We start from the raw sequence: 24,967 nt of genomic DNA, 5'->3' as shown, positions 1-24,967 counted from the left end.
CTTAAAAAGTCAACATACATCATAACTACATGTATTCTGCAACATTCATTTGTCAATTAAGATACATACATTAACTTCAGCGTTTACTGTACTGAGTAATATTATCGTCCTATGCTTTCACTTAGACAGCATCGTGTGGCTCTGAGGCTAGGGTGACCAGGCGTCCCGGATGTGCCGGGACAGTCCCGGGGTTTCAACATCTGTCCCAGTAGATTTCAGGAAATTAAGCTCATGTCCCGTTTTTTTTAGAGGGTGGGCTGAAAAGGGTGAGAGGTATTTTTTAATGTTACGCAAAGCAGGGATAGTTAGCAGCTGTTATAGGAAAGCAATTTAATGAACAGGCATGCAACTGGCTATAAAAATTGCATTTTATGTATTTTCTTACTGCCTTTTCTGTAATTTTCTGCTAAGGAGCACTGTCATTCCGTGCACTGTGTTGAAGTCCTTCTTCTATTTTTGGGAAATGTCCCAGTGTTTTGCTTTAAAATTCTGGTCACCCTACCTGAGGCGGCTTTTACCCTTAGATACTCTGACAACGTGCTCCATATGTCCTTAGGCCTTGAGGTTTCTGTAAGTTCTTCCACATAGAGGACCATATTTTGTTTGCATTATACCATGTCCTTAATCCATTGTTCATGCTTGGGGGTGACTTTTTCCCCCAGTGCATGGCCACTTGCCTCTTAGCCATTAACATTGCTACTGCTATGAATTTACATTTGCTCCTCTTCATTTTGGGAATCAGGCCCAACAAGCAGACACGCGGGTTGCATTGTATTGTTTCTGCTATCATGTCCTTAAACTTTGAACCACAGATTCCCAGAAATCTCTTATCTGAATACATTCCTATGCCAGAAGCATAACATCTGCACCTTCCCTCCCACACCACTCGCATAGATCATTTCTTTGATTCGGTACCTGTGTAGCCTAGCAGTTGTGTAGTACATTTGTTGTATATATTTCAAATGAAATATATGTAGATTACAGTTAGACGTAGTTACTCTGTCTGAACACAGGAGTACTCCCCATTCCTCCAGAATTGGCGTGAGATACGTCTCTGACTCCCAGACATAGAGCACCATGTCATCAGCATAAATGGAAATATTAATTGGCCTCTGTCTGAATCGCAGCACCAATGCTCCATGCCTCTGCCATATAGTACATGCCAGCGGTTCTAACATCAGAGAGAACAGCGGCTGGGACAGGGGGCAGCCCTGTCTAGCATCCCTATATATAGAGAGCGGCTCTAACTTGTACCCATCTATACGTACTCTCGCCACCGGGGATGTGTAAAACAACCCTATCAATTTTCGGAGCTCCTCTGGAAGCCCCATTCTTTGAAGTATTCAGAACATGTAGCTCCATTCTATAGAGTCGAACTATTTGGCAGCGTCCAAAATTACCGCAGCAGCCTTGAGATGCGGATTAAGCTGGTGATATCGTACGCAAGTTGTGTGTGGTGTCTGGCAGTATCATTGTCGTCAGTAAAGGTTGAAGTCTGAGGGCTAGTATTCTTGCTCGTATTTTAGCATCTATATTGATGAGGGATAAGTGCCAATGGGACTAGCACCTCATTGAGGGCTTGTCGGGCTTTCGCAAAGCTATCATTAAGGCTTCACGTAACGTAGACAGGAGGATTCTCTTTCCAAATGCTTTCCTATACATTTCTAAAATGTGTGGCACCAATAGATCCACAAATGTTTTGTAAAATTTGCTAGTTAGTCTGTCGGGACCCGGTGCTTTCCTGTTTGGTAAAGAGCTTATGGCCTCACGTATCTCCACTTCTTCAATAGGTTGACATAAATATTCCATCTGTCCATTTGATAACCAGGGAAGCTCAATATCCGATAAGTCGTTGTTTAGCCCCCTCTATATTTACCTGCTCCCAGGAAGCATAGATTCCCTCATAGAATTGCTTAATTTGTGCTAGTTTTCCAGTGGTGTCGTTTCGTTTCAAAATGCTTTATTCGGTTTGTACAAGTACAGCCATATAGCAACATTCATAAATGCAGTTGAAGTCACATTTATAAAGGGGAAAGAATAATGAAACATTTCTAAAAACAACTACATTGATCCAAACCAAACAAGTTAAAACCTGCAATATATATCACATTTGTATACAGTAGAAAATAATCACTATATGTAGCAGCAATTTAAGAGTTTGGTGCAAAGCATGCCAAGTGGAATGGTACTAAACAAAAAGGCCTATGCTGGGCATAAAGTGCAATAGTATGTGCAAAATATGCAAAAATTGAACATTGTATTTAGCAGCAATTTAGAAATTTAGTGCAAAACATGCCAAGTGAGGTAGTACAAATCAGAGAAAGGCCTACGCTGGGCATAAAGTGCAATAGTATGTGCAAAATATGCAAGGATATGACTAAAGTGCAATGTCTATATAATCTCTTACGTATTTTAGCAGCAATTTGTATACAAGAAATTTAAAAAGGCGTTAGTCCAAAAGGGTACAGAACCGGGGGACAATCATTACCCGGGTACAAAAGGTAAAGTACATAATAACCAAAGTTCATGTATAAGAGAACTGCATGTGGTTTAACAGTAGCTCACAGTTGATCAATAGGTGTCTTTTCCAACGGGGATCATATAATGATTGATTTCCTGTGCCCGATGCATTTAAGAACATAGATGGCTACGCGGTAACACACATTCGGGGACGACAGGTCAAACAACAGTTGCATTGCAGCTCTTATATTACACGTACTGTATTCTAAAAAATAATTGCTTTAAATAAAACTTTCTAAAACCAGTATAAAAATTACAAAATAGTAAAAAGTGGCAGATACTCTGTTTAGATTTCCCGTCGCATGGGCACGGGCATGACCCGGGCTTTTTTACAGTAGGGAAAGCCACCAAATGGTGAACTATACCCAGCCTCAGGCGTGCCAGAACGAAGCGATGGGAGTTAATATTGACAAATGTAAGATAAGATGGGAATCCTGTGCTTAGATTATGTTCCAGGTACAATTTAAATGTACTTTGTGTAGCATACCCCTTCATTCTAATCCCTTTTGCATGATCCATATAGGTGGTTTTGAGGTCACGCTTCGTTAAAACTAATTCTGTTGGGATATCTTTAAAAGTATCCTGGCCAAAGAGGGTATTGTACCAATGGAAAATGTGTTTTAGCCAAGGGATTTTGGAGTGCTGATCCAATTTAATACAGTCTAAAATTACTTCCTGAGTAAACTTGGTTTCATCTTTAGCCCAAATGGATCGCCAGAGGGAAAGGGGACGTAGTGCAATCAAATCTGTGGCATGATGTATGCCCAGCTCCCTGTGGGTGATCTCGTTTGATGCTGAAGCAGGAAGACATAATAAGCGTTTAAGGTACTTATTTTCTTCCTGCTGAATGGATAGGGCAATCTGCGAGTTATATCCCCATATCTCTGCTCCGTATAGAGCAGAGGACATGCACCTGGAATTATAGATGGAGATCATCTCTCTTATTCTACGCCCCCCCAGTTTGGAAGCGAATCTGAAGATACAGTTTATATTTCTAGTCATCTTCATGCCTACACAGGATTGCTCGTTTACCCATCTCCCATCCCCTGAGAAAGTAATGCCTAAATAACAGAAGTGTTGCACAGACTCAAGTTTATCCCCATCAAGGAAAAATGACTTACTTTTCTTTAATTTCTTTCCGCAGGTCATGGTCATAGTCTTACCCTTGTTAATTTTAAGCTTTCTGCCCTTGATAAAAATATTAAATTTGTCAATTATCTTTTGGAGCCCATTCGCGGTCCTGGAAATCAGGACAGCGTCGTCCGCATATAAGAGGACGGGTATTTGTTTACCATTAATCATGGGGGCGTCAGCAAAAGATTCTTGTAGGGACTGGTCGACCTGGTTTATAAAAAGGGAGAACAACAAGGGGGCGAGAACACACCCTTGCCTAATTCCTCTGCCAATTTTAAAAAAGGGGGTGCATTCTCCATTCGGTCCGAATCTGACTTTACTTGATAAGCTGCTATACATTCTGGCCAGCAAATGAATAATTTCAGGGGGTGCGCCCATCGCAAGTAATGTTGGCCAGAGCAGTGTGTGTTCCACTAGATCGAACGCTGAGCTTAGATCGGCAAAGCACATGAACAAATTCCCTTCCTTGGCTTTTGTGTACTTGCCGATGATAAGCTCAAGGTTCACACACTGCTCCATGGTTCCTATGCCCCTGCGGAACCCGTACTGAATTGGTGACAGGACATTTTTGTCCTCGACCCAGGACTCTAATCTTCCCAGAAGCACGCGACTTAGTATCTTTAGTGACGAGTCCAAGAGGGAAATTGGGCGATAGTTTCGTGCTTCAGCCCTTGAACCTTTTTTAAAAAGTGGCACCAAAATAGATTGACCCCATGAGGTAGGTAGCTCATCCTCAATAGCAGCATTAAAGTAGCGTGTTAAAATAGGGGCCCATAAATCAATCTTGGATTTAAAAAAAGTCCACAGGGACCCCATCTGGGCCCGGGGCTTTCCCCCCCTTGCTTTTCTCTATTGCGTCCCGCACCTCATTTAAAGATACCGAAAACAATAATTTCTCCAATTTAAAACAGGTTGGCATTGCAGGTAAAACATTAAGATCTGGAGCCGGAATAGAATCAAAGGTACAATCAGAGTTAAAAATCTCAGTGAAATGTACAATCCAGGCTTGGCAACTGACATGCGAGGTTAGTTCGGGAATGTTGTCGTTCTTTAAGAACGGGCTGTTTACAGTGTCCCAGAAAAGTTTATGATCTTTTGTTTCTGCAGCCTGATCTAATTTAGCCCATGCCTCGTCCTGTAGTTCTCTCTTCCGAGTGGCTAGTGCAATTTTGTAATTATAACGCTCTTCCCTGATCTTACAAGGGTCTCTTGGTTTGGCATCAAGCGAAATTTTTAACCTTTTTAATGACTGGGCACAATTGTCATCAAACCACGCTGTCTTAACTTTTCTTGGCTCCCGTGTTTTGCGTGTCAATGATTTCTCGATGGCTTGCGTAATAATTAGAAATTTAGACAGCAAGATTTCTGGGCATGGTGTTGGGGATAGACAGTACTCCACCTCTCCATAGCAGTTTGTGATTACATTTGTGACAATTTTAGCAGGGTCGGCTTTTGTCCATTTCACCCTTGTCCCGTTTGGCCTTCCTACGGAGATGTCCTGAATGGGTTGACCATAGGAGTTCCTTTTTGACCCCCAGCCCAGTAATTCGACAGATACACTGTTGTGGTCACTGACTGTTTGTTCAATTACCCAGACATTAATATAGGTTATAGAACAGGATACGATGATATGGTCAATAAAGGATTGGCTATTCCTTCCATGGAATGTTGGACATCTGGCATTGTTTGCATTCATATTACATTCAAGAAGTTCCAGATCGTATTTGGCCAATAAATTATTCAAAGCACTGCCAAGGATGTTGTGCGGGAAATGATTGTATACACATGTAGTTTCCCTTCCAGAGTATTCCTCCCTGTGGCCGCATGCCCCCTTAAGTGCATAAGGGCATGTTTTGATGTTAAAATCTTCGGCCCACAAAATTGCAGCTGGTTTGGATGAGCTTGATAACATTACATCGATGGCCTGCTCGATATCTGAAATAAACATCCCCTGTCTATGCCCGGCAATGTTGTTGTAAAAATTCACTATTATTAAATCTCTGTATCCACTGTGGGCCACACGCAAAACGGAAGCATAATCTCCCAAGACTGCCTGGTCACTGACCCAAAACTCAGTCAATGTTGTAGATAGCAGGGTCACTAACCCCCCCTTGGCTCGACCAGCCTGCGAAGCCAAAGCCAGCACGTTGAAAGAGGTATATCCCTCGACATGTACTTCAGCCCTATCCCAGGTTTCTTGTAGGCATATGATGTCGTAGCCCTGTTTGAGAAAGTCATCCCATGCGGGTGTATTTACCTTGGAAGCTAGCCCGGCTATGTTCCATGTGATAACCCTCAATGACTCTTCCCTAGATATTTGAGGTGGAACAGTATCTGTTGTGGCTGACGGTAGTATTTGGTTGCCCAGATGATTTTCAACAGTACAAGTGATGTTATCTATCATAGTCAGATCGTTTGGGCTGATTACAGGGTTATCTATGTGAGGTTCATTTGCGGGAAGAATTTCAACAGTACAAGTGCTAGTGGTGTTGGCTATCATGGTTAGATTGTTTAAGCTTATTGCAGACGTGTCTGTGTGGGGTTCACTTTCTCCGACAAGTGTGTTCGCGAGTCAGTCGTTTTCGTCTAGGGAATTAAATATCTGGAATCTGTTTGATGTTGGGACTGCGAATTGACCATAGATGTTATTTCCAGGCCCGATGGCATTGTGATAATTAAGGTAATTGGGGTTAGGCATTCTGTACAATTCCATAGGTGGTTGTGGGACATGCTGATTACTAAAATCATGAAGGGTCGAGGGGTACCCGGCTGATTGTACTGGTGCCTGCTGTACAAGTGGGTAAGGTGTGTTAATTGCTCTGGGATGTTTAAAGTTCTGCACCGGAATCTTGAACCCCACCAGATTTCTACAAAAGTAGTCCAATGGGAACAGGGTTGTGTTGTAATCATTGTCTGAAGGGATGGGCGCGTTCAGGATGGAGTCTCTTGCCCATTCAGTGGTTTTGTAGTTTATGATTACGCAGTCCCCATTTATTTCCTTTTTGCTTGGGCCCACCCATCCTACCCTTTGGGTTGAAATGATCTGGCCTGCACCACTTAGGGGGAAACCACAATTATGGACAAGCCAGTGTAAAATTTTGTTTTTAAGTGTTTCGCTATTTTCGAATTGGGAGAGTTTGAGTTTTGGTACATTGGCAAGGATTGCCACGAAAGGCCTGCTTTCTGGTGGGAGATTGATCACGGCGGGAATAATATTATTGTAGTAGCTACGCGCCGGTGGGTTCCTGCTTACTGAAGTGTAGTCCTTGGGCACCTCCCCAGTTGCTCTGTGAGAAGTGGATGGAGAAGGGCCATTGGTGGCGTTACTTTGTAAATTTGCAGTTTTACCGGTAAATGCTGAGGGATTCGTATTTCTAACTGGTGGAGCCTGTGGTTTAGATATAGTATGGGCAGTCATATTGGCCTTATTCACGGTCGGTACATTTAAGATGGGTTGAGTAGTTTGTGGGCCTAGATGTTCTAGAATGTCTAATTTGGCTAAGCCCAGTTTTTCCAGGTTTTCCACCTTTTTACCTATTTGCTCAAGTTTGTCATTTAGGGGAGCAATGAGGAGCTTCATGGCATCCATGATTTGAGCCATTATAGACTCCATATTAACTGCGGGTCCTAGATTTGGCAATGGTGGTTCGCTTCCGTTAGGTTGTTCTGTGGGAGGTGTTGGTAAAGTTATCTTCTTTCTTCTACCCCTTTGTTTCACACATCCCCTAAAAGGAGCTGGTAATTTTCTATTATGGGTACGTCTAGATCTGCGGTGGGTAGTGCCATGATTTGTCGTACTATTGACGCTGCTATTATTGGGTGGGTCTATTGTATGAGTGGTATCTTCATTATCGCAGGATATCAATATTGCGCTAGGCGCATTACTAGGGCCCAGTTCCTCAGGTGGTGTTGCATTAATCTGCAGATTAGGAGTTAGGGACAGACGACTGTCCCTATCTTGGAATATTGTGGGGAGTGTAGAAGGATCTTCTGTGGGGGGTGGCACAGTCCCAGGGAGGCCTGTATAAGACTGCATCAGAATGGAATCATTTGATAATGCAGTCATATTAATGTTATGTACAGTACTGTCAACAGGTTGTGGTGTGCGGTGAATTAGACAAGCGCTGGGTGGTAGAGACAATCGTCTCTCGGTGTTTTCAATGGCATTTGCTACCACTACGATTGTCTGTTGAAGCATGCGGTCAATAGCAGTTAGCGTTGGTAACGGTGTTTTGGTTTGGGCGGTGATCCTTGCAACAGAACGGGTGTTAATGGGCGTTTTTTTGGCCATGTTTTTAGTGGTGGATTTGGATACAGTTGGAGCCATTTGCAATATGTTTTAAATCACAAAATGTAATACCTTGGTGGTCAGTGCAGAATTGGCCAGGGGGTAGTGCCCAGCCCAGTCTCCTCAGGCCTCTGAGGGCCACAGAGGGCCCTCCCTTTGCCCGGGCTTAGCCCCGGGCACGGCCCCGCGCGCGGTCCCGCGACGCGGGAAGGCCAGCCCCTTAAGCAGCGCCTCCGGGCGCCAAGCCTCTACGCGACTTCCGCTCGTGTCGCGGAGGCTGCTGGGTGTTGAAGTCTCTACTCCCCCTGCTCAGCTGCAGACCCGGTGGTGGAGGGCTGCAGCGGGGGGAGGAGACAGCAGGCAGCAGGCGCGGTAGTGGAGGCTCTGGATTCCCGTCCCGTGTGGCTGATGGTAGACCTGGGTCCCTGGATGCTGACCGGCAGGCTGATGGGCGGACCGTCGAGCAGGTAGGCTCGCGTGCTGTTGCGCTGTCACCGACAGTGGTGTCATAATGATCTTCCCCATCATCATCCGTGATCTTTATAATGTGATGGTGACTTTTGACTGCCATTATTCTAGTGACTAGATTGTGCCCAGGTCCCCCCCTTCCCCCTCCCCTTCCCCATACGCCCTCACAACGTGCCTTTTAGCCAGATATTGTAGTTCCCTTTTTGCCAGTTCATTATATTCGGTCATGTGCTCCCTTATATTTGGTAAGGTGTCGGCCGTGGGCTGATTTTGTATTCCTGCTCTAACTGTTTTAAGGCCTCTTCTGTGCATTGCAGTTGTCTGCTGATGTATTTTGGTATTCCTGCGCTTGTGCTTATACATATTTCCCTTATAGTGGCCTTAAATGCTTCCCAAAGTGTAGAGGCGTTGCTTACTGAGCCCTTGTTTATAGAGAAGTAATCTATAATAGCATCCTTGATAGCGGTCTGTATACCGGATCTAGAAACGCCTTGGCTCTGAATCTCTATGTAAATTGCTGAGGGGGTACATGTTGGAAGCTGTATACTGAGTTGACGGGATTGTGATCAGATAGTTTCCTTGCTAATCACCCAATGTCTGTCACTCAAGCGCTTGCTCCTATAGTGGCCAGCCAGTAATCTGGTCGGCACCAGGACCCATGGGCCAATGATGCATAAGTGCCCTCTAAGCGGACTGGATTGCGGTTTCTCAAGTCATCCATCCCTTCTCTGATAATTCAGGACAACCTTTTGTTGTGTCAGCCTAGAGGGGCCGATTTGTCTTTGCTTGGGTCCAGATGTGTGTTTAATTGCCCCCCCCGCCCATATATATTTATGATTTGGGGAGTGGGCGTAGGGCATTCAGTATGTCTATGTAAAAGTCTGGGTCACCTATGTTCGGTCCGTACACATTTACTATTGTGAGGAGTGTGCCATGCATGCGGCCCTCAAGTATAGCATAGTGCCCTTTTTCATGTGTGACCATGAACGGTATGCTTTTTTTTATGAGCGTCAGTAGTACTCTTGCGTATGTTGAATACGAGGATGCTAGCTGGGCTCCCGCCCAGTGGGTACCCAACCACACCTTTTTGCACGTCGTAAGTTGTGTTAATTGAAGAAGTGCTATTTGAATATTATGCCTAGTGAGGTAGGCCATTTCTTGGGACTGTTAAAGCCTCGTAATTTCCATGTTATGAAGGACATCTTGATTTTACAAGAGATTCGATCTGTAGCCATCTAGGTGTGGGAGCTTTTTAGGTTTTGCCTCGCCAAAAAGATGCGCTCTGCGCATCTTTTTTGCGCAGCAAAAACCTAATGAGAACTGTAGTGTGGCTTTGGGTCGGCCCTCGTCATTCATTGGCTGGCTCCATAAATGGAGCCTAGCCATTGGATGAGGGGCCTGTCCGTCAATGCCGGACCAGACACGGGGGCGTTCCCGACATTCTTTGGCTTTTGCCGACGTCACGCGACGCCGGGAACGCCCCCGATTCTGTTCCGGCATTGCCGGCACCTCCCTTGCTCCCCCTCCCGCTTGTTTCCTGGTGCCCGTCTTCTGCTCCGGCTGGCCGTCGTCAGCTCTCTCCTCCCCCTTTCCCGCCCCCTCCCGCTTCTCTCTGATGCCCGCCTTCCGGTGAGACACTGTGATGAATGCCACTGAAAGCCCTGGATGGACTGGGCTGGGTCCGGGTCAGTCTGCTCGGTAGTGGGCTGACTAGTGACTGTCAATGACCTCCTGCAGCGCGAAGTGCTGTTCGAAACTCGGAAGCCACCGCCTCTTAACACTAGTGAGTACGAGGAAAGCACGGGCGGCCATGCGTTGCTTTGTTAATATTGCATACAGATCTGAAATCACCGTTTGAGGAGTGGAGCCGGGGAGGGGGCGGAGCTTCGTGGCGAGAGCTCCGTAACAGACACTTGCCCTCAACCAAGCCCTCCGCCCCCTTACCACTCACACAAACAAAACGGAAGTTGTCGGAACCAAGAAGAAAAGCGAAAGGAGGTAGGGAGGGGAAAAGAAGCTGCCAGGGCTGCCATGAATATTAAAGTAAAGCTGGGTCATAAGCTTCCAGCCATGGGAGTCTGTGACTTGTAAACGGCTGATAACCCATGACCCCATGACCTCTCATGGGAACGTTCACAGAGCAGCAGAACAACAGACATCCTTAGTATCGGCACAAAGCCATCGCTGGCACAGTGATTCAAGCAAGTGTATTTTGAGGGAAGTGCTGTGATAATAGCAAATATGCATTAGGCGGAGTGACCCTTGGCTTGGCTGCGGTCTTACCAGGCGCACTTACCTCCATATCCGGCTCCACTCACGGACCCTCGACATGCCGAAACGGTGAACTAGCAGGAAGTGAAACTTATCGCACTAAGCAGCAATGCCCCTCCCCCGCAGCGCCCGCGAGCAAACAAGACAAGCATTTAGTGCAATAGGTCCTGCATTTGCGAGAGGTTAAGCTATTAGCATTGTAAATTACAATGTCTTTTATTTAGATTTAAAAAAACAAAACAAAGGCATTGTCATTTACAATGCCAAGAGCTCAGACCCAGCAAATGCGAGACCTACTGCATTGCAAATGCTTGTTTATTCTGAAAGCATGACCAGTGTACCGCACAGATGAGCCGCACAGGGTATAATGTGTCTATGATTGCTGAACGTGACTGACAGATGGGCGTGGGCTGCAAAATGTTGTTGAACCTACCTTACGATTATGCCTCCACGTTGAACCTTCTTGGCATCTGTGAACCTAAAATCTCAAATTCGTCCCTTTCTAAGTGTTGGAAAATAACTGCACACATTAGCAGCACATTACCAGCACTCAGTTTATCGACCTCAGAAGATTGAACAGCCGTGTCGGCCCAGTCCGGATATGAAATAACGACCTGTGCAAACAAAAAATGTTAGCAGCGACTATTTTGGTTACTTGAGTCTTCCAGACAGCTCAGTTATTTCGTGGAGAGCACAGACGGGGCTGCTCTGCCACATTCAATAAACAGAAGCGCCACTGGCAATTGATGATCACTGTGACACTCCCCCATATTGAGCGCTGAAAAGTCCAGGTCAAGAAAAGATGCCTTAGTACTTGATTAACTGTGTAGTCAGAAACCTTCGAATAGCACGGCTATTTGCAAATGAAGGGTTGGCCTCTAAATGATGGATTTATGACTAGCTGAGGACTGGCGGTCAATCAAAATCGACTGACTCAAAAAACATAGTGCTTACCGACTTATCAAGGACACTGTGTAACGCCGCAAGTAAAAGTGAAACAAAAACAAGCATTGGAAATGCAATAGGTCTCGCATCAGGAAAGTTTGAGCTATTGGTCTTATAAATGGCATTTTTATTTATTTATGTGTTTGTTAAAAAAGCTAAATTAATAGCTTTGTCATTTACAATGCCAATAGTTATAACTTTCGCAAATGTGACACCTATAGCATTTGTAATGCAACATGTTTTTTATTTACGTGATTTAGATGTATTGATATTACAAATAACAATGGCTTTTATTTTTTTTGTTAAATTAATTGTTAAATAATGTATTTAATTTGTAATGGCAATAGCTTAAACTTTTGTAAATAACTTTTGTGAAGATTATATTCAGAGTTTTATATTGTGACGAAAATCCAAGAACAGAAGTGAAATATTAACATCTTTTTGTGATTTGTAATAAAGCGTGAACGCTTGAAAACAGCTTGAAACATTGAAAGAACATATTTGAACCAGCCTTTGACAATAAATTATGACGTAATGCAGCTAACACAAATGTAACGTGTGAAACTGCAGACTGTTATGTTCAGCCAGAGTGGAGCTTCAGAGTGGAGCTTCAGAGTGCAAAGTGGAGCTTCAGAGTGGAGCTTCAGAGTGGAGCTTCAGAGTGGAGCTTCAGAGTGCAGAGTGGAGCTTCAGAGTGCAGAGTGGAGCTTCAGAGTGGAGCTTCAGAGTGCAGAGTGGAGCTTCAGAGTGGAGCTTCAGAGTGCAGAGTGGAGCTTCAGAGTGGAGCTTCAGAGTGGAGCTTCAGAGTGGAGCTTCAGAGTGGAGCTTCAGAGTGGAGCTTCAGAGTGGAGCTTCAGAGTGGAGCTTCAGAGTGGAGCTTCAGAGTGGAGCTTCAGAGTGGAGCTTCAGAGTGGAGCTTCAGAGTGGAGCTTCAGGGTGCAGATTCAGAGTGCAGAGTGGAGCTTCAGAGTGCAGATTCAGAGTGGAGCTTCAGAGTGCAGAGTGGAGCTTCAGAGTGCAGATTCAGAGTGGAGCTTCAGAGTGCAGAGTGGAGCTTCAGAGTGCAGATTCAGAGTGGAGAGTGGAGCTTCAGAGTGCAGAGTGGAGCTTCAGAGTGGAGCTTCAGAGTGGAGCTTCAGAGTGGAGCTTCAGAGTGCAGAGTGGAGCTTCAGAGTGCAGAGTGGAGCTGCAGATTCAGAGTGGAGCTGCAGATTCAGAGTGGAGCTGCAGATTCAGAGTGGAGCTTCAGAGTGGAGCTTCAGAGTGGAGCTTCAGAGTGGAGCTTCAGAGTGGAGCTTCAGAGTGGAGCTTCAGAGTGGCGCTTCAGAGTGGCGCTTCAGAGTGCAGAGTGGAGCTTCAGAGTGCAGAGTGGAGCTTCAGAGTGCAGAGTGGAGCTTCAGAGTGCAGAGTGGAGCTTCAGAGTGGAGCTTCAGAGTGGAGCTTCAGAGTGGAGCTTCAGAGTGGAGCTTCAGAGTGCAGAGTGGAGCTTCAGAGTGCAGATTCAGAGTGGAGCTTCAGAGTGCAGAGTGGAGCTTCAGAGTGCAGATTCAGAGTGGAGCTTCAGAGTGCAGATTCAGAGTGGAGCTTCAGAGTGCAGAGTGGAGCTTCAGAGTGCAGATTCAGAGTGGAGCTTCAGAGTGCAGATTCAGAGTGGAGCTTCAGAGTGCAGAGTGGAGCTTCAGAGTGCAGATTCAGAGTGGAGATTCAGAGTGGAGATTCAGAGTGCAGATTCAGAGTGGAGATTCAGAGTGGAGCTTCAGAGTGCAGAGTGGAGCTGCAGATTCAGAGTGGAGCTGCAGAGTGCAGATTCAGAGTGCAGAGTGGAGCTTCAGAGTGCAGATTCAGAGTGGAGCATCAGAGTGCAGATTCAGAGTGGAGCTTCAGAGTGCAGAGTGGAGCTTCAGAGTGCAGATTCAGAGTGGAGCTTCAGAGTGCAGAGTGGAGCTTCAGAGTGCAGATTCAGAGTGGAGCTTCAGAGTGCAGAGTGGAGCTTCAGAGTGCAGATTCAGAGTGGAGCTTCAGAGTGCAGAGTGGAGCTTCAGAGTGCAGATTCAGAGTGGAGCTTCAGAGTGCAGAGTGGAGCTTCAGAGTGGAGCTTCAGAGTGGAGCTTCAGAGTGCAGAGTGGAGCTTCAGAGTGGAGCTTCAGAGTGGAGCTTCAGAGTGCAGAGTGGAGCTTCAGAGTGGAGCTTCAGAGTGGAGCTTCAGAGTGGAGCTTCAGAGTGGAGCTTCAGAGTGGAGCTTCAGGGTGCAGAGTGGAGCTTCAGAGTGCAGATTCAGAGTGGAGCTTCAGAGTGCAGAGTGGAGCTTCAGAGTGCAGATTCAGAGTGGAGCTTCAGAGTGCAGAGTGGAGCTTCAGAGTGCAGATTCAGAGTGGAGAGTGGAGCTTCAGAGTGGAGCTTCAGAGTGCAGAGTGGAGCTTCAGAGTGGAGCTTCAGAGTGGAGCTTCAGAGTGGAGCTTCAGAGTGGAGCTTCAGAGTGCAGCTTCAGAGTGCAGAGTGGAGCTTCAGAGTGGAGCTTCAGAGTGGAGCTTCAGAGTGCAGCTTCAGAGTGCAGAGTGGAGCTTCAGAGTGGAGCTTCAGAGTGGAGCTTCAGAGTGGAGCTTCAGAGTGTCAAGAGCAATGCCAATAGCTCTAACTTTAACAAAGGCAAAACCATTGCATTGTAAATGCTTGTTGTATCTGCAATCATGTTAACCAAATATCTTCGCTGTGCACACGCTATTGATTAGATATGGCGACCTCAAAAGTAAACATAACCTCCCTCCCCTTAAGCTCCCTCCCACTTCAGCATCCCAAACATGCTAAAGACAAATTCCCCAAAACACTACTATCTAATTTATACGGGTATAGTTTGGTCTGTCAATAACAATATACCTATCAGTTCTATCGGGGTTCACCCGCGTGGGGGGCACCAGGAGTTCAGTCTCCCTCCAGTCCCAGAGGTGGCCAGGGCGAGACAGTTCGCCAGTTTTTATTTTTTCTGGAGCTCAAGGTCATGGCCCAGTCCCCATTCATTTGTGCCTCTCCTTCCCTTGTCCCGGTGGAGTTTCTTATCTTGGTTACACATTTCTTATAGGCATGACTTACTGGTCTGTGTCTTCACCTTCTTGAGAGCGTTGGTTTCTTTTGCATCTTGTGATGGATCTCAAAAAGTCCAGTGCGGCTTTTGGGGTTGTGTATATTTTTTGGTTTCCCCCTTAGTCAATGCGCAGTCTGGTGGGGTATAACATTGCATATGGTATGTCTTCTTTCTGTAGTTGGCGTTTTATAGACTGATAATCTCTCCTCGCTGCTTGAACTGTTGCAGTGGAGCCTGGGTAGAACTTCACCCGATATCCTTGATAGCTGAGTTCCTTCTTGTCCCGCGCTAAGCGCAACACCGCATTGCGATTGCGGTAGTTGAGCAGTTTAGCAGGGCGCGAGTAGCCCCCGGCTGGAATTTTGCCATCAGCCATCTGTGTGCTCGCTCTACTACCAATATACTGGATATGTTCTCCTGGCCAAATAGACATTAATCATCTGTTCCATGTATATTTCCATTCTTCCTGTATTCGTTGGTTCTAGAACATCTATTATGCGCAGGTTTTTGCGCAGTGAGCATGTTTCTAAATCTTCATTTTTTGCTTGTATTATCTTTAGGAGTTATTCCATATCTGAGCACTTTTAGATCGTGGCTTGTATTTCACCCTCGCCGTCGAAATCCTTTGCTTTGCTTCTGTGAGTCTGGATGCTTGCTTGTCTAATTTGGCCGATATATGATCAATGCGCTGATTCAAGGAGTCCATTTTACCATCAACAGAAATAAGGCTCTGGTGCTTGGCCTATAGTGTCAATTCAAGTGCTGGGGCTCCCTGTGTGTTGGGCTCATGATCAGAGTCTCTCTTCTCGTCCTGTGCTGGTTTCGTGATTTTTTTTTTGCTTCAAAGGTAAGGCGCAGATATTTTTTTTCCGATTTCCCCATGGGTATGTCGCCTGCGTGCCTCCAGTGCCAAACGCTGCTTCAGTGGGCCAGCAGTTTCAGTTAGTGCCTGTTTTGTTGTTCTGCCCGAGGACCTGGTACCTGCTCCTAGTCTATCCGCGCTCATGGGGCTAATATCCGTACTGTACCACACTTTGGTCGGGCTGGCATGTCCCTTGAGCCCAATTTAAGCTTTCAGTAAGCTTCCCACCTTCTGTATGGGTTCCTGTCACTAAATATGGTATGGCTCGCCTCCATTTATTGTGATCAGCTCGCGTCTTAGGCACATTTCAATTCCTAGTGCTACCACTTCTGCTGACTGCCAGTTCCCCTTGCAGCGCTACCTTTTACAACAGTGAAGAAATGGCCACGGTCCTCCGGGCCCTGCACAACCTCAGTGGTTACCTCGATTTGCACTGCTCGAGCTTATCTCCAGGGTTGGATTCTTGCAGCGGCTGTGAGACGTTTAATCTTTCTGCCCGGACTTGCCTGCGGCCCGACTCACCGCCTTAATCTTGCTCAGCAAGGAGCCCGGCACTGTGCATCAGCATCCACTCGCCAACCCTCCACAGTATTGTCGCTTGCCGCCGCCTTCTCCCTACGCAACGGCCTGGCCTTCAGGATCAGAAGCAGTCCTCTTCCTCAATGCACCAGACCCGCACGGTCCAGGCTCCCAATACTGCCACACCAGGCTCCTCTGCCGTTGTCAGCGGCTCCAGCGACCTCCAGACGCACATTTCTTAAGCTTCGTAGCCGTTCTTCTCACTGGTTGGTGCACTCTATTGTTGAGCAGAGCACATCACAGCGGGGCCAGCCAGTCTCTCTCCGTTTCGCCACCATTTACTCTCCAGGCCCAGTCGCTTCCCTGTTTGGCGGATTCGCACAAGATCTTCTGTTCTTGAGTAATGCTTCGCTACTCCCACTCTTCAGGAACGGCGTCTCATGTATTTTAAAACTAGATGGCATGATATTCATCGGATTTTTGTCGCCCAGCCGGTAGAGCAGCACTAATGGGCGGCCATCTTGCCTTGGGCTCACTAGAACCCCCTACTTGCATTAAAAGTAAAAAAGTAAATTAAAGTATCTAAAATAAAGTAAATAAGAAAATACATGCAATGAAAGCACAATTGAAAATAAAGATTTTCATACCAGCCTGACACTGAAGAGGGCTACTTTCTAAGATGGCAGTGCATACTTGCGAGAGAAAAAAGTTTGTCACTCGCAGTGAAGAAATCCAGTGGTTGACCCATTGCTCCTTGTTGTAGGCCTTGGAGGGCAGAAATATAATGTTAATAATTCTTAAGCAGACCAGTGGTTGAAGAGGGCAGACTAAAAGCCCCTTTGTATATACTTGTAAGTATTTTCAGTTAAGCCGTCTCTATGTCAGACCTAAAAAATAAGAGCTGTAAGTAGACCCTTTTCAGTGGAACAACATGCGTCCTCTCTCTGTGCCTTGATGACCTCCTATCTTTTAGCACCAATCTCATCCAAGCCTACTGTACGAGCTATTGTGTGCCTTGTATGTTATCAAATGGCAGCACAAAGAGGCCACTTAAGCATCAATTACTGTTTACAAAGAAATCATAACCAATCCAATGTTTTGGTTCAGTTTTTATTTTACTTTTGGTATTGTGAAGAATTTATAGCCACCGGAGGTAAACTATTGAATTGGTGCAGGAGTCTATAGGTGGGCGAGACACTGACAGCTTGAGCCATGTGTCTGTTTCTGGCTCAGTTGAGGTTATCTTGGTCTCTCGAGCCCAAAACAGGTTGAGCCTTCATGTGGCTTCTGCCTGCCACCCATGCTCTAACCTCTTGCACCAAGACTTAAAGACAAAGAATTAACCTTTGATATAAAAAAGGAGAGATGGAAGTAGATTCCTCTCTAGTGGCTGAAATGTTCATTAGGAAACCACAAAACCTTGTATAAACCCCAGTTTCCCTGCTTAACCAAATTGTGTGATTGTGGCAATTATATTATTATCGCATATGAGAGCACCTTGAAATATGTGAGTTGAAGATGTACGCTATACAAATATCTCATGTTTAATTTATTAGATTATAAAGATATTATTATGTTGCTTCAATCTAAGTCACATATAGGGTCCACATGACAACTGACTCGTCCCTTAGTTTACTAGTTGCATTGGCATGGGATCATTGGGGTCCCCAAGAATGAAAACTTCTTTTTTGTTTTACAATTATTCTACAATTGTTTGCAATTATTCTATCGAAATGGCAATGTTTGAAAATGTATAAACATATTTAACATTGCAGTTAACCCTTTAAAAAAATGCAATAAAATACATGATTGCCAACATACTATTCTGGTCGCCAGGTCTTGCTAAAGTATCTTTAGGAGGCCCTCCGCCTCTGAAACCTACTCTCAGCCAGTATATGAACGCCAAAAGATGTTAGCACTGGCCCATTACACAGTGAGTTTCTGCTGCTCTGGTTTTTCCAGCAAAAACAAAGCATTGGTATCAGCATGATGATTCCCCTGGACAGTGCATGGCGTCCCCCTCCCCCACGGATCACCTAAGGTCCCCTGAGGAAGTGGGTGAACAGTTTGAAGACCGCTGCTCTACACCACCTTACCTTACAGCACAGCCATACTCCTATACCACCACGTGCACTTTTCACCTATGCCATCTACATTTATATCACTATATACACCGTCACCTTTCACCTAGACTGCATAGTTATTGCTCATTACACCACTTCATAACCACTTTCACTTACACCATAACCTACAATATTGCCTGTTATCTACAACATCAGCTCATCATACACAACCCTCTACACAACCATTGAAACCTTTCCCTGGAACTCTGTGCCACCTACATTGTACATCACCACAGCCTAACTACACCACCATGCACACCATGACATAGACCCATATAAATACAGCCTACACCAGTGCTTGCACCACCATACATCACATTTATTACATCTACAGCACCACTAACAACTACACCATTTACTCCACGTACACCTTACAACCTCCCACGCATATCAACACAACATACTCCTGCACTGTATACCACCATCTACATCGCCATTTATGCCCTAAACGCTATATTGCATACAACCTATACTCCACCTTCACCCCTTTGTACAAAGTTTCAATGCCTTCTCATCCTTCTGTTTATCCGATTGGTCAGGAGGAGCAGAAAGCAGTGATTCCTTCCCCGGTGCGCCACCAATGGTTCTCCCAGTTTATAGTGCCCGCTATAATTTTCTGTTTGAAAAAGTTATTTGAAACGTTTGTGTAGTAAAGAACCACTACATTTAGGGGTTTCCAAGTATGACTTTATTTCATCATAAGTAACAGGTGCTCCCAGCTTGGCGGCAGTCACGACTCTCCCAACATTCTAACACACACTCCAGGAAGCAGAGTGGGCAGTACCAAGAGGGAGAGAAGGAGAGGGGTGGGTAAGGGGCAGGGAGGGAGAAGTTACAACACACCTTCCCCCCTAAAGGAAACAGAGGAGAGGGAGATGAGAAGCTCCAGACAGGGGAGAAGGAATGACAGCGGGGATGCAAGGAGAAGGGGTGGAAGTAGGAGAAGTGGAAGAAGAGTGGGGAGGAGGCGGGTAGGAGGGAGGAGGACAAAGAAAGCAGGAGCTAGTCACAGCAACCAGAAGACAACTAACTGTGACACTAACACTTAAACTTAAGTGTGGAACTGACAGGAAACAGTCTAGAGCGTATGGTCCCTTTGGTCCACTTGGATCCGTAACGGGTCCTGACCTTGCCCCCCGTCCCTTAGGATGAACACCTTTTATACTACGGTAGGTGTAGCCGGTGGGGCCGGTCCCTTGAAGTCCACTTCTGCCACCCCGCCTCAGCGCCCCTATAGACAGCGGGATGAGTCTGGAGGCAGGGGTGGGAGGCAGGAAAGAGTGCAACCTCCATGTTTCCCTAGGCTCCTCTGAGTGTGAACATAATGTGCGGAAAATTCCGACTTGTAATTTTGTGCCCCTCCACAGGTCTTCATGTATCCATCAGGAAGGGTGCCTAGGCGGTACCACAGTATTAGTCCTTGGCAGTAACTGGGGCCCCGACACACCCCGCCTGAACCCTCAGACCTGATAGGGCTCTATCTCTCTCTCAGTGTCATCCACGTTGACTGGTCTGGTCCCTCTCCTACCCTCCTTACCTTTGCCGTAAGCAGAGTCCAGACCTTTTCTTACTCCGTTTCAAACAATTCCGCATCATTGTCATCAGCCTCAGCTGACCTCAGTCTGTCATCCTGCTCACTTCCTTGACTCCCCTGGAAGAACTCTGTTGTATTTCCTGGGCCACGGCATTCCCGCTTGCTGGGATAGTTATCGAGTGGACCCTTCTTCCCTGACATGCCTTTTAGTGAGATACCTTTTAGCATTTCCTGCCTTTTCCCACTCTCACCCTCCATCTCACCGCCATGATGCCATGGAAAATATTTAGCTTTATCCTCATCCTTTTCCTCCAGCCAACTTAAATCCATTACTCTTTTCTGTCCACCATAGTCCACAATTTCATCCCTTGTTTCAATAATGAACTCATCCAATGCGGAACTTTGCCTCATCTCACTGCAAATAAAGTGGTTACTCCTACATTTTATTTTCCCTCGATCGAAGGTTTCATTTTCTGTGGACTCTCCCTTTCTCTCGACTCTCCGTTTTTTGCAAATTCACTTCCTCCGCCTTTCCTCTCGCCTTTCTTTCGTATTTCTCTTTCGTCCACCCAGCTTTGGTCCGTCTCTATTTTTCTTTTTAGTACATCCTTTACTACTACTTTTCTACAACCTTTATTGCCTGCCGTGTGGGCGATCCATGTTTCACCATTGGTTGTAACCATGTCGGCCACTCTCCCTTTAACTGTTTTCTCTCGCCCCTGTCTGTGGAGGTCAATAACTCTTTCTTGTTCACATTTGTGTTCATATTCCTCCATCATTTTGTTCCTGGACTCTGACGATGTGATTCTTAGCCACGTCCCTTTGTGCTTGAATAGGTTACCCTTACATTCTATCCTTTGCCGTTCATTAGTTTTAGTGATTACACTTTCTCCTTTTCTTTTGAAATCTCCTTTTTCCCCACCTATTCCTTCTCTGTCATTGCTCTCATGTCTCTCAACTTCTTTTCCATACTCTTTATTATATGCAGCTTCTTCCATATCACACGAACCCTTAGATGTCGGCGCATGAGTCTTCTGTGCTTCACTTTTAGTTCCCTGTACTCTTTGGATCAGCGCCCGTTCAATCTCATGTTCTTTTCTTCTTCCATTATCTTTTATTTTCAATTTCTTTTGATCCTTCCACCCTGGTATGGTGGATCCTCTTTCCGTTATATGTAGGGCACTCCAAGTATCCTTTCCCTTGTGCATTAAATCCTTTACTGTGTAACCTATTACGTTGAAGTTCTTCTCAGTGTATGTTTTTACGGATATGTTGGTCTCTTTAAATTCTTCCCCATTTTCTTTTGCTAATTCTCTATTCCATTCTTTCTTGTTAACCAACTTATATTGCTTTCCTGGAACTGAGACCATTTCTGTCTTCACTCCGCCTAGGGAGGTGGTACACTCCGGGTTTATTTTCCTAGTGTTAACTTCCTCTTGGCTATCCATTTTATCCTTGATCACTTCAACCCTTTGTGCCTTTACCCACGAGACTTGTTTTCCATAACCATCCCATGCGCACGAGATGTCTTTATACACATTTCTGTGTGGCCCCTTCGTGAGCATTTTTCTCGTTTCGCAGTACTTCTTCCGTCCTTCGGTTCCTAGACTGTGAAATGCTGTTTCAGCCCTTTCCTCTGGTATGAGAGCTACATCCTCTTTCTCAACAACTGATATGTGCATCTCAACATACCCTTTCCACTCACCCCATTCTGCCATGTTCCTTTTGTTTCCCTCCATACACGGCGCTGATGGCGGAAAATTATACCTTAGGGCTCTCTCCATGTTATTTTCTACACTATATCTGGGAATTCACGTGGAGATATGATGTCCACCTTGAGCAGATAGGTGACGGTAGAAGTGCACCTTGAAGAGTTCTCTGTCGCCCTGAACCGATTAATAGTAATGCATTGGCTGTGTGCACTGGGGGTTGTAAAATGTGAAGGTCAAGTTACCTACCCCACCTTCTATTGCCCTTCTTGTTCCCCTTCTCTGGAGTCACTGAATAAGTGTTGAACGCGCCGTCAGTAGATCTATGGCTCTTGAGAATTCACTGTCACATATACAAGGAGTTAGGGTGTCCCTAGAAGGACGTGCCGCCTCTAGTCAGTATTGATTCCGCCACAGAGGTTCCTTGCACAACCCTCACACAGCTCCATGCACAGCTGCTGTCCAGCTTCTTATGACTACCACTTGATGTGATACGTTCCCCGCTCCTCCCAACGTTTCCAAGGCTTAATGCGACTGTGAAGTAAAGCTAAGGACCAGTGACGATCCCTTTTCTCCGAGGTTCCTCACACGTATACTCTCCTCATTACTCAGATAATTGCTAGAGTACTTTCGTAATCTTAAATTTCCAGGAAGAGGGGACTAGCTCACCCAGATTTCATCTTCATAACACCTTTATTTTCTAGTCTCAAATTTTCCTCACAAAGTCTTACCTCAACCGACAGGCTCCTTCCATGGAATAGATTCTGTCTGAGAACGCTTCTCGGAGAGGTGCCGAGCACACCGTCTCCTCAGCACAGCTCACAGCAGAGGCCGAGTTTCAACCTTTTCCATTCCTCTGTTGAATTCCCCCGTTTTTTTCTTCACCCAGAATCTCAGCTGGCCCTCGGTGTCCACTGGGCTAGGAACTGCCCCGGCTTGACCTACATGCCTATCCGCATGTCGCCTCTAACCTCTTAATAGAGCTTTATCCCACGGCGGCGTGCCTCCTTTGAGAGGTTAGGTACACACCCCGGATATTCCGCCCCCTTCCGCAGCCTAAACTCCGCTGCTACACCCTCAGGGACGTTTACACTTGTCCTCTTTCTTTGTCTTCGTCCTGCTTCGTGCTGTAGGGAAGTGACGCGATGCTCGGAAGAATGGCTACGATGTTCTCGGGCAGGGGTTTCTATCCTCAGGTGAGGACTTTGGCGTTTTCCTGAGCTCAATGTACTTTTTTTTTTTTTTTTTTTCTACTATCAACAATGTCGTCCACCGCTGAGCCCAGCTCTTCACATGCGCTTGGACGGCTCACCACACAGGCTTCCGCCGCGTACTTGGGTCACACTCCTTCCCCTTACACTCGGACTTTCACCTTATCCTGTGCTCCGCTCAGCCTTTATCCTTAGTACCAACTGCTCTCCTCACGATATTTCGCCAATTTCAAAGCTCCACATATCGGGTCTTACTCCTCTTCACCGCCTCACTCTCATTGGAACGCCCGACCTAGATCGTCACTTCATTCGCCTCAGTTGCTCAACGTAACGTACTTTCACCTACTACCTCATAACCAAGGCTCATATTTTCACTTCAATACGCGGTGAGAACGATATCAGCAATTTCGTCTCCCGCTCCGTTCAGCTTTCCACAAAAGCTTCAGCTGCTCACCTGACGAACTTTCTTTCCTTTCAGAGTTCATCCACTCGGGTCTTACTCCTTTTCAGCTTCAGAGTCTCCTTTGAACGCCCGACGCAGCTTGTTCACTCATTTCATCATCTTATTTTCTCCAGAAACTGGTTGTACGAACCAGAAACACCAGCAGACATCAAATCAGGAAGAAACAGTTATTCCTTCACCACACGGCACCAGTTCGTTTACCCCAAACTTCACACCCGACTTCCATTTACTTTACGGAATCGAGAATCTGACGTCCCCCGAACGGGAACACATTAGTGGGTACAGTCTGGTTTACCGGTCTGCTCTCCAGTGAACTTCAAATTTAATCGATGAGTCCTTCATTTCAATTAACCACTCCGCTCAAGCTTCAAAATTTGTCCAGGGGGGATAGACACCAAGCTGACCCTGGCTCAGCTCCTCGTCCTCGTCGCCAGGAAATGTAGTAAAGAACCACTACATTTAGGGGTTTCCAAGTATGACTTTATTTCATCATAAGTAACAGGTGCTCCCAGCTTGGCGGCAGTCACGACTCTCCCAACATTCTAACACACACTCCAGGAAGCAGAGTGGGCAGTACCAAGAGGGAGAGAAGGAGAGGGGTGGGTAAGGGGCAGGGAGGGAGAAGTTACAACAGTTTGTTTTTAAAATACTGAACTCACTGACGAAATGTGCCTTGAGTGTGCTAACTGCGGGGTTTATTTTGTCGTTGATGTGGCTCTTGGGCTACTTAAGGTGCTAAATGTGTGAAATGTTCCAGCCTTATCTTAACTGTAAATGATAAATAGATAGTTGTAATGCTGAAGCAGTATAGGACTAATTAAGGAGATGTGGAAAGTGCTATTGTCACAATTTGTAACTGGTGACGATGTACTTTATTATGGGCCTATCTGACCTTACTAAACATTTAAGTAATAATCACAGCTGTTTTCATACTAACACAAAATGCCACTAGCGTGAGGTAAAAGTAAACTAGATGCACGAACACAACCGTGCCACCAGCGAAGTGACATGAGTTGTTAAATGTTTCTTGTATTGCGGGAAGACATGTTACATCATTATTAGTTAAAGTGAACAAAAATTCAAACTTTTTGTGATGTCGCTTTCCCACTGAAATTAAAAACAGTTTGCTTGCAACCCGCAACATTGGCTTGACATCTCTGCAGCCGCTTGTGTTTGTCTGCCTCTTAAGACAGCCCCACTCTTTGCATTTGCATTTTAACTCTTTGGGTGGGGGCTGCGTCGTGCAGGGGAGGGAAGTCCCTGGCTGCCCCTATGGCGGCGTAGCGCGGATGCAGCGCGCAGAGGGTTAACGATGAAGTCAACAGGTAGCGACACATCCAGGTATGTGATATGTTTGGCTGCTCGAGTGCTGGCTCCGTGCAACCCGACACCGGGTGGGACGGGCAGGCCAATAAAGACAAGTAGGCAGCAATGTAAGAGAACTGGAAATTCAGGTCGGGGCGAGTGCGCAGCCTGCCCGGCAAGGGCTGGGGCTCTCCAGACCTCTGACAGGCTGACAGTGCGAGCAGCGAGCGCCGGGTGGGCCTGCCGGCGCTGGGTGAACGGCTGCCGGGTGCAACGCCATCACGGTGCAGGTAAGAAGAAGGCCTGCGCGCGCCGGTGTCCCGGGCTCTCGCGAGGGGTAGCCAGAGGGATTGGGCAGGTGTTACCACCTGAGGTGGGCGGTGGTTTGTGTGACGGGAGCTTGTTTTTGTGGCTCCCCCGTTCGGCGGTGCAACTTTCAGCTCTTCTGGTGGTTAGGATAGTGGAGGCAGAGACCTAACCCGGGGGAACTCTTGTAGAATCTATGCAACCTGTGCTGGGAGGCTGCGGCTGGCGGT

At 46.2% G+C, this 24,967-nt stretch overlaps 1 protein-coding gene across 12 annotated transcripts in view; it reads left to right on the top strand.

Moving 5' to 3' along the window:
* ELF1 (E74 like ETS transcription factor 1) overlaps positions 1 to 24,967 on the top strand; it is a 665,417-nt gene that overhangs the window by 309,264 nt on the left and 331,186 nt on the right. Inside the window, exon 1 of one of the 12 annotated variants that reach the window (XM_086934919.1) lies at positions 24,537 to 24,721. The exons of 10 other annotated variants lie outside the window; for them this stretch is intronic. The gene's annotated coding sequence lies outside the window, so the exon portion shown is untranslated. Of the gene's footprint in view, positions 1 to 24,536; positions 24,722 to 24,967 lie in introns of those variants that run through there. One more of the 12 variants, XM_086934925.1, reaches the window with a different exon arrangement.

This window comes from Lissotriton vulgaris, chromosome 8, assembly GCF_964263255.1.
Source record: "Lissotriton vulgaris chromosome 8, aLisVul1.2, whole genome shotgun sequence".
NCBI classification, from domain to species: Eukaryota; Metazoa; Chordata; class Amphibia; order Caudata; family Salamandridae; genus Lissotriton; species Lissotriton vulgaris.
The sequence above is the reverse complement of the archived record's forward strand: the minus strand, read 5'-3'. Positions and strand labels throughout refer to the sequence as shown.